At 42.8% G+C, this 11,283-nt stretch overlaps 1 pseudogene; it reads left to right on the plus strand.

Annotated features, from left to right (window-relative positions):
* Nucleotides 1-630: 630 nt before the first annotated feature.
* LOC109677936 (40S ribosomal protein S3a-like) lies at nucleotides 631-8,011 on the plus strand (annotated as a pseudogene).
* The last annotated feature ends 3,272 nt before the right edge of the window (nucleotides 8,012-11,283 follow it).

Consider the following 11,283-nt stretch of genomic DNA (forward strand, 5'->3'; position numbering starts at 1 on the left):
TGCACCTAGTAAATGTGCACCTAGTAAAGGTGCAGCCCTAGTACAGGGGGCATGGTGAGGCAGGGTCTACAGCTGTTTAAATCTATCTACTTCTGGAGTGTTTTAGGTCTTTGCTCCTAGGACTCTGCCAATTAAACATGACATAGGAAGAGCAGGAATCCTGTGTTTTTTGCATATATCATAAAGGATAAAATGGAGAAATAATCTCCAAATTTAGGGGATTCGATCCAAGCTTGCTGCAAAGATGCCCTCTTGTTAATAGCCACCAAAGACCCTTAGAAGTCAAAACTTTCCTGCTGAAATTACTGAGTTTGACTTTAAGAGCATAAGAATTATTACCCAGGAGAAAATTCTGCAAAATGGAATGTACTCTGGATAGCAGCAGGTCCAGCAGCAAGGACTGGTGCATCCTCAGAGTCCCACTGGATTGGATATGTGGGAAGGGGAGGCGGATGATGTCACATTGCACTGTCAGTGAAATGAACAAATTAATATGGGATGCTTTTGTTTACAAAGAATCAACTACAGTGAGACAGAACACATATGTCAGGAAGAGCAGGAAAAAAATAGTAGAATTAATCAGCTTGATTTTAAAATAGTGTTGCATCCTTTGGCTCTCTGAGCATCATAATGGTGGTAGGCTAGAACACCTTACAAAAGGTGACAAAAAGAGCCAAGAAGAAAATTGGTTGACCCATTTATAAGAAAGATTGATATGATGTGAAAGCACTGGCTATATTCAATATAAAGAATATTGGAAAGACACTCATCATGAGAACTCATGGACCCAAAATTGTATCTGATGACCTAAAGAGTTGTGTGTTTCAAGTGAGCCTTCCTGATCTGAGAAATGATAAAGTTGCATTTAGACATTTCAGGCTAATTACTGAGTCTGATCAGGGTAAAAATTGCCTGACTAACTTCCACAGCATGGATCTTGCCTGTGACATGACAAAATGTGTTTTTCCTTGTTCAAAAAATAGCAGACTGTGACTGAAGCTCATGTTGATGGTAAGACTACTGATGGTTGTTTGCTTCATCTCTTCTGTGTTGGTTTTACTAAAAAACAGAACAATCAGATACACAAGACCTCTTACACTCAGAACCATCAGGTTTGCCAAATCCAGACTAAGATGATGGAAATCATGACCCCAGTGGTCATGACTATTCCAGATAGCATTGGGAAATACCCAGAAAAGTCTTGCCAGTCTATTCATCTAGTTCAAGACATCTTCCCTAGAAAAGTAAAAATACTGAAGAGCCAAAGTTTGAATTGGGAAAACTCATGGAGCTTCGTGGTGAAGTAGCAGTTTTGGAAAATCTACAGTGATAAGACAGGTGGTAAAGCTGAAGTTGCTGATGGATATAAAGCAAAGTTCAAGAATCTGTCCATAACTCAGAATTTTAACAGTGGCAAATAAAACATTCTATTTGTGAAAAAAAATAAAATAAAATTGCTTTGGCAAATAGTGTAGGAAAATTAGAAAAGAAAAGCTTTGTGAAGTAGATATTTTAAGTTAATAAGTGAAAAAGGAAAGTATTTTTTTGGAAATTTCTGGAGAGCATATTCCCTTTTCCTGATGTCTGAGAAATAAAATTTCAAATTAATAAGAATTAATTTGACACACATTTTAATCTTTGGAGATTGCTTTCTTGTAACAACATTGCTTCTATGCTAGGCCAGTGTGTACCTCTGTGGCTAGCTGATGAGACCTTTCAGGGTAGAAACCAAACTGTGAACACATATGTGAAGGGCACAGAGTCCATGAAGTGCTTTATCTATGAGTTTAATTCAGAAGTATTTTACTCATTGGGTTGGATTTTAACAACTGATCTTGTTAATACAAATTTGATAGAAGCCATGTTTTGAAAAAGCAACCTGATTTTTTGTATCTGACTGAACACCTTCTAAATCACTGTCATCAAATTTATATCATGCTTATGCTGACTGCATAGTACAAATCTTCCAAAACTCTCCAGGCTGTGTTTTAGGACAGAAAATTCTGGAACATCTTTGGTTTCAGTGTTGGAGATTATTTTGTGTGGTCCCATACTTTCTTTCTCTTCACCCTTCATATAGCCTTGTAGTAATGTACTGTGTGTGTTGATGTAAATTTCAAGAAAAGTGTGAATCATGTGACAGAGTTACATTTGGACACATTCATATGGAACATTGTGATGGCTTGACACTTAAAAAAATAGGAGACAACATTGAATTAAAGGATTAGAGAATATTTTTTTGTCTGAACTCTATCCTGAAGTAGATAGTATTTTATATTTGTAGTTCAACCTACCAGAAGGAGAAAGAGACAGAAACAGAGAGAGAGAGAGAGAGAGAGAGAGAGAGAGAGAGAGAGAGAGAGAGAGAGAGAATTTTAAAGGCAATACCATTTTCCTATTCTATTTTTTTCTATTTTTTCCTTTCTCCAAATCTGTGACTTCCATATCTGTGACATCCATGTAAATTTGTGAAAATGTGCCTTTTCCTTTGTTGTTCTTGTTCTTCTTTATTTTTTTTTAAATTTACTAAATGTTAGGAAAACACCACACACCGCACACAAAGGAGGCTCACAAGAAGTATCTCATGTCCAAAAGTTTAATAAGCAGTCTGGCTGGCCAAGAAAAAATGGCGCAGCAGCTTTTCTCAGTGGGTCTGGCCTTAAGTAGCATTTGGGAGAAAGCAAGGGCTAGGGACAGGCAAAGGGAGGTGACAGGAAATAAGGAACAATGGGGCTTTGTTCTGCAAGGAATGAGACCAGTTACAGCTTAGTCTGCAGAAAAGTGGCAAGAGGCAGTTCTTATCACTCCCCCATTTTTTGTTTCTTAAAGAGAGAGGGAGAAGAAAAGGGTTGGGTAATGGCATGCAGTTTGACCCTCTGGCTGCTTCTGGCTGTTGGGAGGTGGCACATGTTCTCAGATGGGGTCACCATTTTTACAATAGTCTCTACTTTGGTCATATTGAAAGCAGACAAAGGGGTTGTAAGTGGGAGATGTAGACTGCAGGTAAACAGAAATAGTGAGTGTAGAGGAACATTCCTGTATAGAGTAATCAGTGCTCCTGTAACGTGAGAGACTGAGGCCTGGTTGTGTGTGTAGGTTTCTCAGACATTGAATCTCCAGAGATATAAGAGAGAGAAGGAATTGATTGAAAGGATAGTAAAGATCCAGATCATAAGAATGAGTAGAGTGTAGGGAGTAAGGTGCATAGGGCAAGGAACCTGAGGCAGAGAGCTGTGCGATGGGGCCATCTCCATTCAGGGGGAGAAGTTGTCCATAGTCTGACACTCAGGAGAATGGGGATGAGGACAAGAATTACCCATAGGAAGGGGTGGAGTGAAAACATAGGTGGAGTGATTTACAGTAAGGCGAAGAGTATGTTGGAAAATGAGTAGATTTCTTTAGGAGTAAATTCTGAGAGTGTACCCTTGAGATGGAGGTCAGCTACACTTGTTATAAAACAAGGGTAGAGAAGGTACGAGAAGGGAGGAAGACTAATCATATTAGGAAGTGGGAAATCTAAAGTCTCAGAATAGAGGGTATATAGGAAGGAGTAAAAGCATGGGCAGGCACTGACAAGAAAGAATGGGAGAGGAGAAATCTAGAGAGTAAGTAGGCGGGACATTAGATCCCTGGGCATAGGGTTTTATTTTATTTTTGGGGAGTCTTAGTGGGTGTGTCTCCATCTTCTGAGACTTTAGGGAGTCAGGAGATCTTCACTTTTCTTGGTCCTGTAAGGAGAGATTGGTAGATCTTTTGTGGAGCTATCAACTTTAGATTTTGAATGTGTACTCAGGAAAGGAATCCTGCTAACTTAGCAGCCATGGGTGTGGTGAGGATGACCTTAAATGAGCCTCTCCACTTTTCCTGCAGGTGGCCAGATGTGGTTATACTTTTTAAATAAACCAGATCTCCATTTGGAGGGAGGGAGTTATTTTGGTGGTGTCAGAGGGCTATGGCAACTGATCATGACCATGAGACCAAAGGAGAGAGTAAAGAAAGGTAAGGAGAGGATTGATGAGAGTGGGGGAAATGTTGGGGAGATTTGGCTGAACCATGATAGGGAGGAGTGGGTGGCCATAGAGGAGCTTAAAGGGACTCAGCATGAGTGGTATTTTTGGAATGGTCCACAGGCTTTGGGAAATAGAAGAAACAAACTCAGGCCCATTGTCTGTTTGCAGGGAGGCCGGGAGGCCAAACCGTGGGATAATATCTGTGACCAGAATTGTTGTTACTGTGGAGGCCCTTTTGTTAGTTATAGGGAAGGCTTCCACCCATCCTGTGAAGGTGTCTACCAGTACAAAGTGGTATTTAATTTTCTTTACTGGGGGCATATGTGTAAAGTCCACCAGCCAGTTCATGGCAGGGAGGCATCCTCTGGCTTGGTGGATAGGTAAGGAAGGGGGTCTAACATTGGAGCTAGGGTTTGTGTGCTGGCAGATCGAGCAGGATTGGGTCATCTGTTTGAGATATTCTGTGTCTCTTGGAGATAGGGAAAGGGATTGGCAGAGAAAGATATAAAAAGCATGAAGGTTAAGATGAAAAAGTGGACATAAATAGGAGAGAAGATTATTAACTTCAGAAGGGAGGAGATAGAGTTTAGTGGTGGGGGAGAGGAAGCTGGGGTAAAGGGGTACATGGACAATTGGGATGCTGTTTGGAGGGCTGCTCACTTGGCCTCTGTGTCTGCTTGGTTATTTCCTCTGGTAATTATGGAAGAGTCAGTTTGTAATGAGAAATGCCCACCCAGGAAGAAAAGAGTGAAGTCTCCAAGATCTGGGCTATTAAAGCAGCACTGATTATGGGAGTTCCTCTTGTAGTTAGGAATCTCCTTTCCTTCCAGATAGAAGAGTGGCATAATAAAGTGTGAAATTTATACTTAGAGTCACTGTAAATGGTGACAGTTTTGACTTTTGCCAGGGTTAGAGCTCTAGCCAGGGCAGTCAGTTATGCCTTCTGGGAAGTAGTACCCAAAAGGAGAGGGTGTGCCTCAATGATGGCAGAATCAGTCATGATGGCATATCCAGCTCTTCACTGTCCATTGTGAATGAAGGAGCTGTCATCAATGAACCAAGTGTAGTCAGCCTGAGAAAGGTTGACTCCTGAATGTGGTCTGGGCAGGGGAGGATCTCCTCAAAGATCTTGGGGCAGGAATGAACTAAGGATGTTGAAGAGAGAGGAAGAAGAGTGGCTGGATTAAATGGGGGACACAAGAAAAGACTTAGGGTGGGATCCTTGACCAAGACCACCTGGAGGGATAAGATATGGGAGGGGGCATTGAATAAAGACCCTTATATGTGAGGAGTTCTGAGAAGCTATGGGGGAGCAAACAGTTAGGGGGGACCCAAAGATAAGCTTTTTACTTTGTTGAATTAGCAGAGAGGCAGCCACCAGGGCTCTAAGGTATGGGGCTCACCCCTGGTGTGGGATCTAATTATTTAGAGAGGTATGCTACTGGAGCAAAAGAAGGCCCTGTGTTGTGTCCTAAAACTCCTAGGGCAAACCCTTGCCTCTCAGAGACATAAAGGAAAAAAGGACAAGTTAGGTCTGGCAGGTGAAGCACTGGGGCTTGTAACACAACTTGTAAGAGAGACTTGAAATGGCCTGACACAGGCCAACAGCAGTCCAGGGACTCTTGTATGGGACCCTTGGATGTCTCATATAGAGGTTTGGCCATTAGACTGAAGTTAGGTATCCAGGCTCTGAGTAGCCTGCCAGGCCGAGAAAGGAGAGAATTTTAGCCTTGATGGTAGGAGCAGGAAGAGAAGATAACAAGGCCTTAAAATCTATGGTGATAGCCTTATGAGTAGGGGAGATAGGCCCAGGTAAGTTACCTGACTGAGAGACAGTTGAGCCTTGTTAGGGGACAGCTGGTGTCACTTTTTTCCCAGAAAATCAAGCATGAAGGCAGTGTGTTGTTGGCTATCCTCGAGTGAAGGGCTGCAGAGCAGGAGGTCATCTACATACTAGAGTAGTTTACTCGGGGAGAGATGGAGGGTAAGGAGGTCCCTAGCCAGAGCTTGGCCAAAGAGGCGGGGACTGTCCCAGAACCCCTGAGTCAGAACAGTCCAAATCAATTCTTGGGAAGTATGAGAATCTGAATCAGTCCAGGTGAAAACAAAGATGTTTTGGGATCATGGGTGGACTGGGTTAGTGAAGAAAGCATCCTTTAGCTCTAGGACAGTGAAATATGTTGTGGTACCAGGGATGAGAGACAGGAGAATGTAGGTGTCACCACTGCATTGATCAAGCAGAGATCCTATACTAACTGGTAAAACCCATTAGGCTTTTTTACAGGTAGAATAGAAGTGCTGTTGGGAGGGTGAGCTGGGCGAAGCAGGCCCTTAGTGAGAAGCTCCGAGATGATAGACTTTACACCCTGTAGGTGGGTTAGAGAGATGTGATATTGAGGTTGATTTGGGAAAGTAGGAGGATATTTGAGAGTAATGACAACTGGCTCATGATGTGAGGCAACAGGGGTTTTTGAGATCTCATACAATAGTGTTTACCAATGTTGTTAGTAAGGGAAAGGAGTTGGGAGGAGCTTGTGGAAGCAAGGCACCTATGGCAGTGAGGAGGGACTGTGAGGATGGAGATGAGGGGTTGATGGGTTGTGGCTTTTGTGGGGATGGATGTAAGGTGAGGGTGGCCTGAAAGAGTGGAGTGGGACAATTAGGTAGCACTAGGGAGGAATGGGTAAAGAGTGTTTCTCCCAGTGTGTAAGTTAAGGGACAGGTCATTAAGGGCTGGGGAGGAGTTCCATCCACTCTGACTACGGAGATTGAAGAAAGCTTGGTAGGTCCCCAGAACTCCAGCCAGACATAAAAAGTGGCTCTGGTGTCTATGAGGAGAGAGATAGGCCTTCCAGCAATGATGGCCATTACCCTGGGCTCCTGTGAAGTTATGGTCATTGGGCCTGGGAGTCCTGGGCTCTGTCAGTCTTGTGCCGTGGTTGCTAGTCCTAGAAAATCAGTTAGGGAGGAGGAACATTGAGGGGGTTTAGATCCCCTGCCTTGAGAGGTGGAGGGGCAATCATTCACCCAGTGGCACTCCTGTTTGCACTTAGGACATGGTCCTGGTGGGTGGTGTATCTTAGGACAGGCACGGACCCAGTGTCCCTCAATGCCACACTGAAAACATGCACTGGGAGGTGTTCAGGATTTTCCCTGGCCTTGTGAGTTGGAAGCTGAGGGATTTTGTTGATAGGCTTGGGCCAACATCTGGAATTTGGTCTTATCTCTTCTCTCCTTATTAGCCCCTTGCTGTTCCTCATGGTAATTATAAACTTAAAAAGCCACATTTAGAATTTCAGCCTGTGGAGTCTGAAGACTATTTTCTAATCATTTTAACATTTTTCTTACATTTGGGGCTGACTGGGAGATAAAAGTGGTCATAAGAATAAATGTCCCATCTTGTGTTTCAGGATCAACTTTGGTATGGCACACTAGCCCCTCTATGAGTCTGGACAAGAAACTGGCTGGATATTCTTTTTCCTCCTGTTGAATTTCCCTGAGTTTGCCAAAATTAACAAACTTTTGGGCAGCCCTCTTTAACCCTGCCACTAGGCAGGTGACCATCTATACTCTGGAATTTGTGTCATTCGTTTGATAGTCCCATTGGGGTTCTATCTATGGAACTGTGAATTTTCCCACAGGATGTGCAGGAGTGGTGTGGTGATTCTCATCTGCATGTGTCTTGGCCACATCCCAGACCCTTTGTCTTTCCTCCAGGAGGAGGGTTGAGGAAAGGATGGTATAAATGTCATGCCAGGTGAGGCTATAAGATTGGGCCAAATATTGAAATTCTTTAATATAAGAGTCAGGGTTAGTGGTGTAGGAACCAAGGCATTTTTCAAATTGAGACAGGTCTGTGAGAGAAAAGGGAACATGAACACACATGATACCCTCAGTGCCAGCCACCTCTCAGAGGGGGTATAGGGAAACCAGTTTGCTGTGGGGTCTATGAGAGCCAGTATGTGGGGGACTCAGGGGAGTCAGTGGTTCTGAGAGGGTAGGATGGTGGGAGGAAGGGGAAGCAGAGAGAGGAGTGGAAGAAGGGGTGGGAGGAGGAGTGGGGTAAGCAGTGGAAGGAGTGGCAGAAGGAGGGGCAGAAGGAGTGGTGGAAGGAGGGCCAATGGTTGAATAATGGCAGCTCATATCTCATAGGGTGGAGGCTCATCAGCAGGATCAAAAGAAGGGAAAGCATTGGAGTCAGGAAGGGTAGTTGGGGTCTTTGTAGCCAGAAGGACCCGTGCAGGGGATCAAGGGGTACAGAGAGAAGGTTTAGAGCAGAAGTAAGAGAAGGCCTGGACATAGGGAATCTCCTTCCACTTTCCAGTGCATTCGTAGAAGTTATGGAGATCACTGAGAATGTTAGGGTCGAGTGTGCTGTGAAGCAGCCATTTTGAGTCATTGTCCAATTGGTATTGTGGCCAAGCCTTATTGGAAAGAAAAATGAGTTTTGGGGCTTTGAGATTATGTGAGAGGCATAAGGGCTTGAGGTTGGCCAGTAGGCACCCCAGAGGAGTGTCTGAGGGAATTTTGGAAGGTTCAGTCCCCATGGTGAGACCTGGTCTGAAGAAAGTTATGGTTGGTGTCCCCAAGATTATGCTTTCCTGGATGAAACAGAGGAGTGGAGACTTCAAGGGAATGTCTTCACCGAGAGGATCATCCATGCCCCAAGAGCCCAGTTCCTGGGGGGAGTGATCTGGGACCTAGTACTAGGATTTTGATCACCTGAGAGAGAGAGAGAACCACGACTTATGGTGCGACAGCACAAGGAAACTCACCAAGGGAGGACCGAGGAAATCAACCAGTAGTGTGCGAGTAAAGGGAATGCGCTAGCTTTGAGAAGGTTTCCTGTGAGCGAGAGTGGTGATGGTGGTACTAGTCTTGGGTTAGGGCAAAGCAGCTCAGATCCCAGTAAGTTTATCCAGGCTTAAGGAAGGAAGCTTCCACCTATGTGGCTGTGTCAGGCTGGTATAATCCCCCATCCAGGCACCCCTATATAGGGGATTTTGCCTTGTGGCCAAAGTAGGGTTAGGAGCACAGCATATATTGGGAGGGCCTGAATTTACTGATTGGGAGAGCAAGATTGATGCTGGAAGCTCACCTGGTCCTGGGTTTCAGCACCAAAATGTTAGGAAAATGCCACACACTGCACACAAAGGAAGCTCACAAGAGGTATCTCATGTCCAAAAGTTTAATATGCAGGCTGGCTGGCTGAGTACAAATGGTGCAGCAGCTTCTCTTGGCAGGTCTGGCCTTAAGTAGCTTTTGGGAGAAAGCAAGGGCTGGGGACAGGCAAAGGGAAGTGGCAGGAGATAAGGGACAGTGGGCTTTGTTCTGCAAGTGGTGAGACCAGCTGCAGCTCAGGCTGTAGAATGGTGGCAAGGGGCAGTTCTTATCACTAAATACATCATTTTTATTAATCTAGGGAAAGGTTTTTGTTTTGTTGGTTCTGTTTATTTTAAAGAAATTTTTATAAATGAAGACAATTATGTGTAGCTCATTTTCTGGTTTGGTCCTATTGGCTATTTATTTCATCTCTAATGGAACAACTGGTCAGATAAATCTGAGCATCTGTTGGTTGTTAGTGTGTCCTGTTTTTGGAGAACTGAACAGACATTTGGACAGAATGCACAGACGGAATGGCAAAGTATAAATTTAGTGGAAGTGGAATATACTCCCATAGACACAAGCAAACACATTCAAATAGCAATTTTCTGTCAGGATCTTAATTTTCTGTCAGGATCTAATTTAAGCTGGGACTAAGCAGAACTGTGAGAGAAAGTCATCCCTCATATGATTGACAACTTTGATCAATAGGAAGATGTTATATAACTTATTTTTGATTGTGATTGTTTCTACTCATAATGCATTCTGTTATAATTATATACCTGAGATACAGTTCATACATATGGAATTTTAAGTTGTGGGTGTCTCAAAACATCATCTGAGAACAGGTTCTCCAGCTGTCTGCAGGTGCACTAACTCAGGGACTTTCCCTTCTGCACAAACATCCTCTTTCATCATGATGCAGAGGATTAACTCAATAGCTACTCAACAGTGAGTTAATCACAAAAAGGGGACTCTAAGGATGTTCCCAACCAGATGTCCCTTAAAAGGGGGAATATGCTGGGCAGGACTTCCATGCTATTTTATGTGGTCACTTTCCACCCTGTCTTGACCAAGCTGTACTTTCCTATACTTCTACCTCATTTCAGGTATCACTATTTGAGAACACAAATATCAGTCATCATTAGGGTATAGGTTCATACTGTGTGGTTACTTACTTAGGCAGAAAAATGATTCTGAGTTCCCTCCCCTGACCTACAAGGAAAACATCTCCAAAATACAGTACTGGAAAAATTAAGAGGTTTACTCAAGAGTCCCCTTGGAAAAGTTGTCTTTGACTCACTGAACTTTATCGTCTATTTTCATATAGATGAAATGATTCATTTTCTAGTTTTTGCAGTTTTAATAAATATTTAGCTGTAATTACCAATTTTCCTCCTCAGGTGATTTGACCATTTAATACAAAAAAATTTTACACTTTCTGACACACCATGAAGAATGATTACAGTGCTTACCCTGGTATTAATAGTGACCTAATGACACATCAAAAATGTTTAAAGTCAGATTTTGTGTTCCATTTCTCAACCTATGGCAATATAAACTCTTCAAAGATTTGTAAAGTGCATAAGTTGGCTATCACTTGGAAACAATTATTAATTAGTTTAAACCTAACTCCATCAAAAAAAAAACCACCTGATGTACTTAAGGTAGAAAGGTGAACACAATGACACAGACACATGTATGCCTTGGCAAATAAAACAACAGGTCCTGATGAAATTCACAGTTTTTGAGAGATTTAAAAGTAAAATCTCTGTCACTTTTAATGTTGCCCATAAATAGATTACTGCTGATCCTGAGTTGGTAAGGTTAAAATGGGCATGGCCACAACCAATTGCCTATGGGGTGCGTAAGGTTTGAAAGTAATTGGGAATTACAAGGAATCAGAAGAAATTCAAGCTATAGTAGCATTGAGAATATGTAATCTTACCCTAAAGTGAGTAGCCATTAGGAAAAGTAATTTTGGGCGCATTTTCATTTCCACACAGGGAGCAGTGAATGTAGGAAATCTGATTTAAATGATATTCTGAGGATGTAAGGCAACCATGTGCGTAAATTTTGCAAAGTCTGAATGCTAAAAAGATCTTCAGGTGGCAATTATGTTAACATTTTTAAAATAAAAAAGGGGCAGCCTTGCAAGAGATTGTAAATT

The sequence above is a fragment of the Castor canadensis genome, chromosome 3 (assembly GCF_047511655.1).
Source record: "Castor canadensis chromosome 3, mCasCan1.hap1v2, whole genome shotgun sequence".
Lineage (NCBI taxonomy): Eukaryota > Metazoa > Chordata > Mammalia > Rodentia > Castoridae > Castor > Castor canadensis.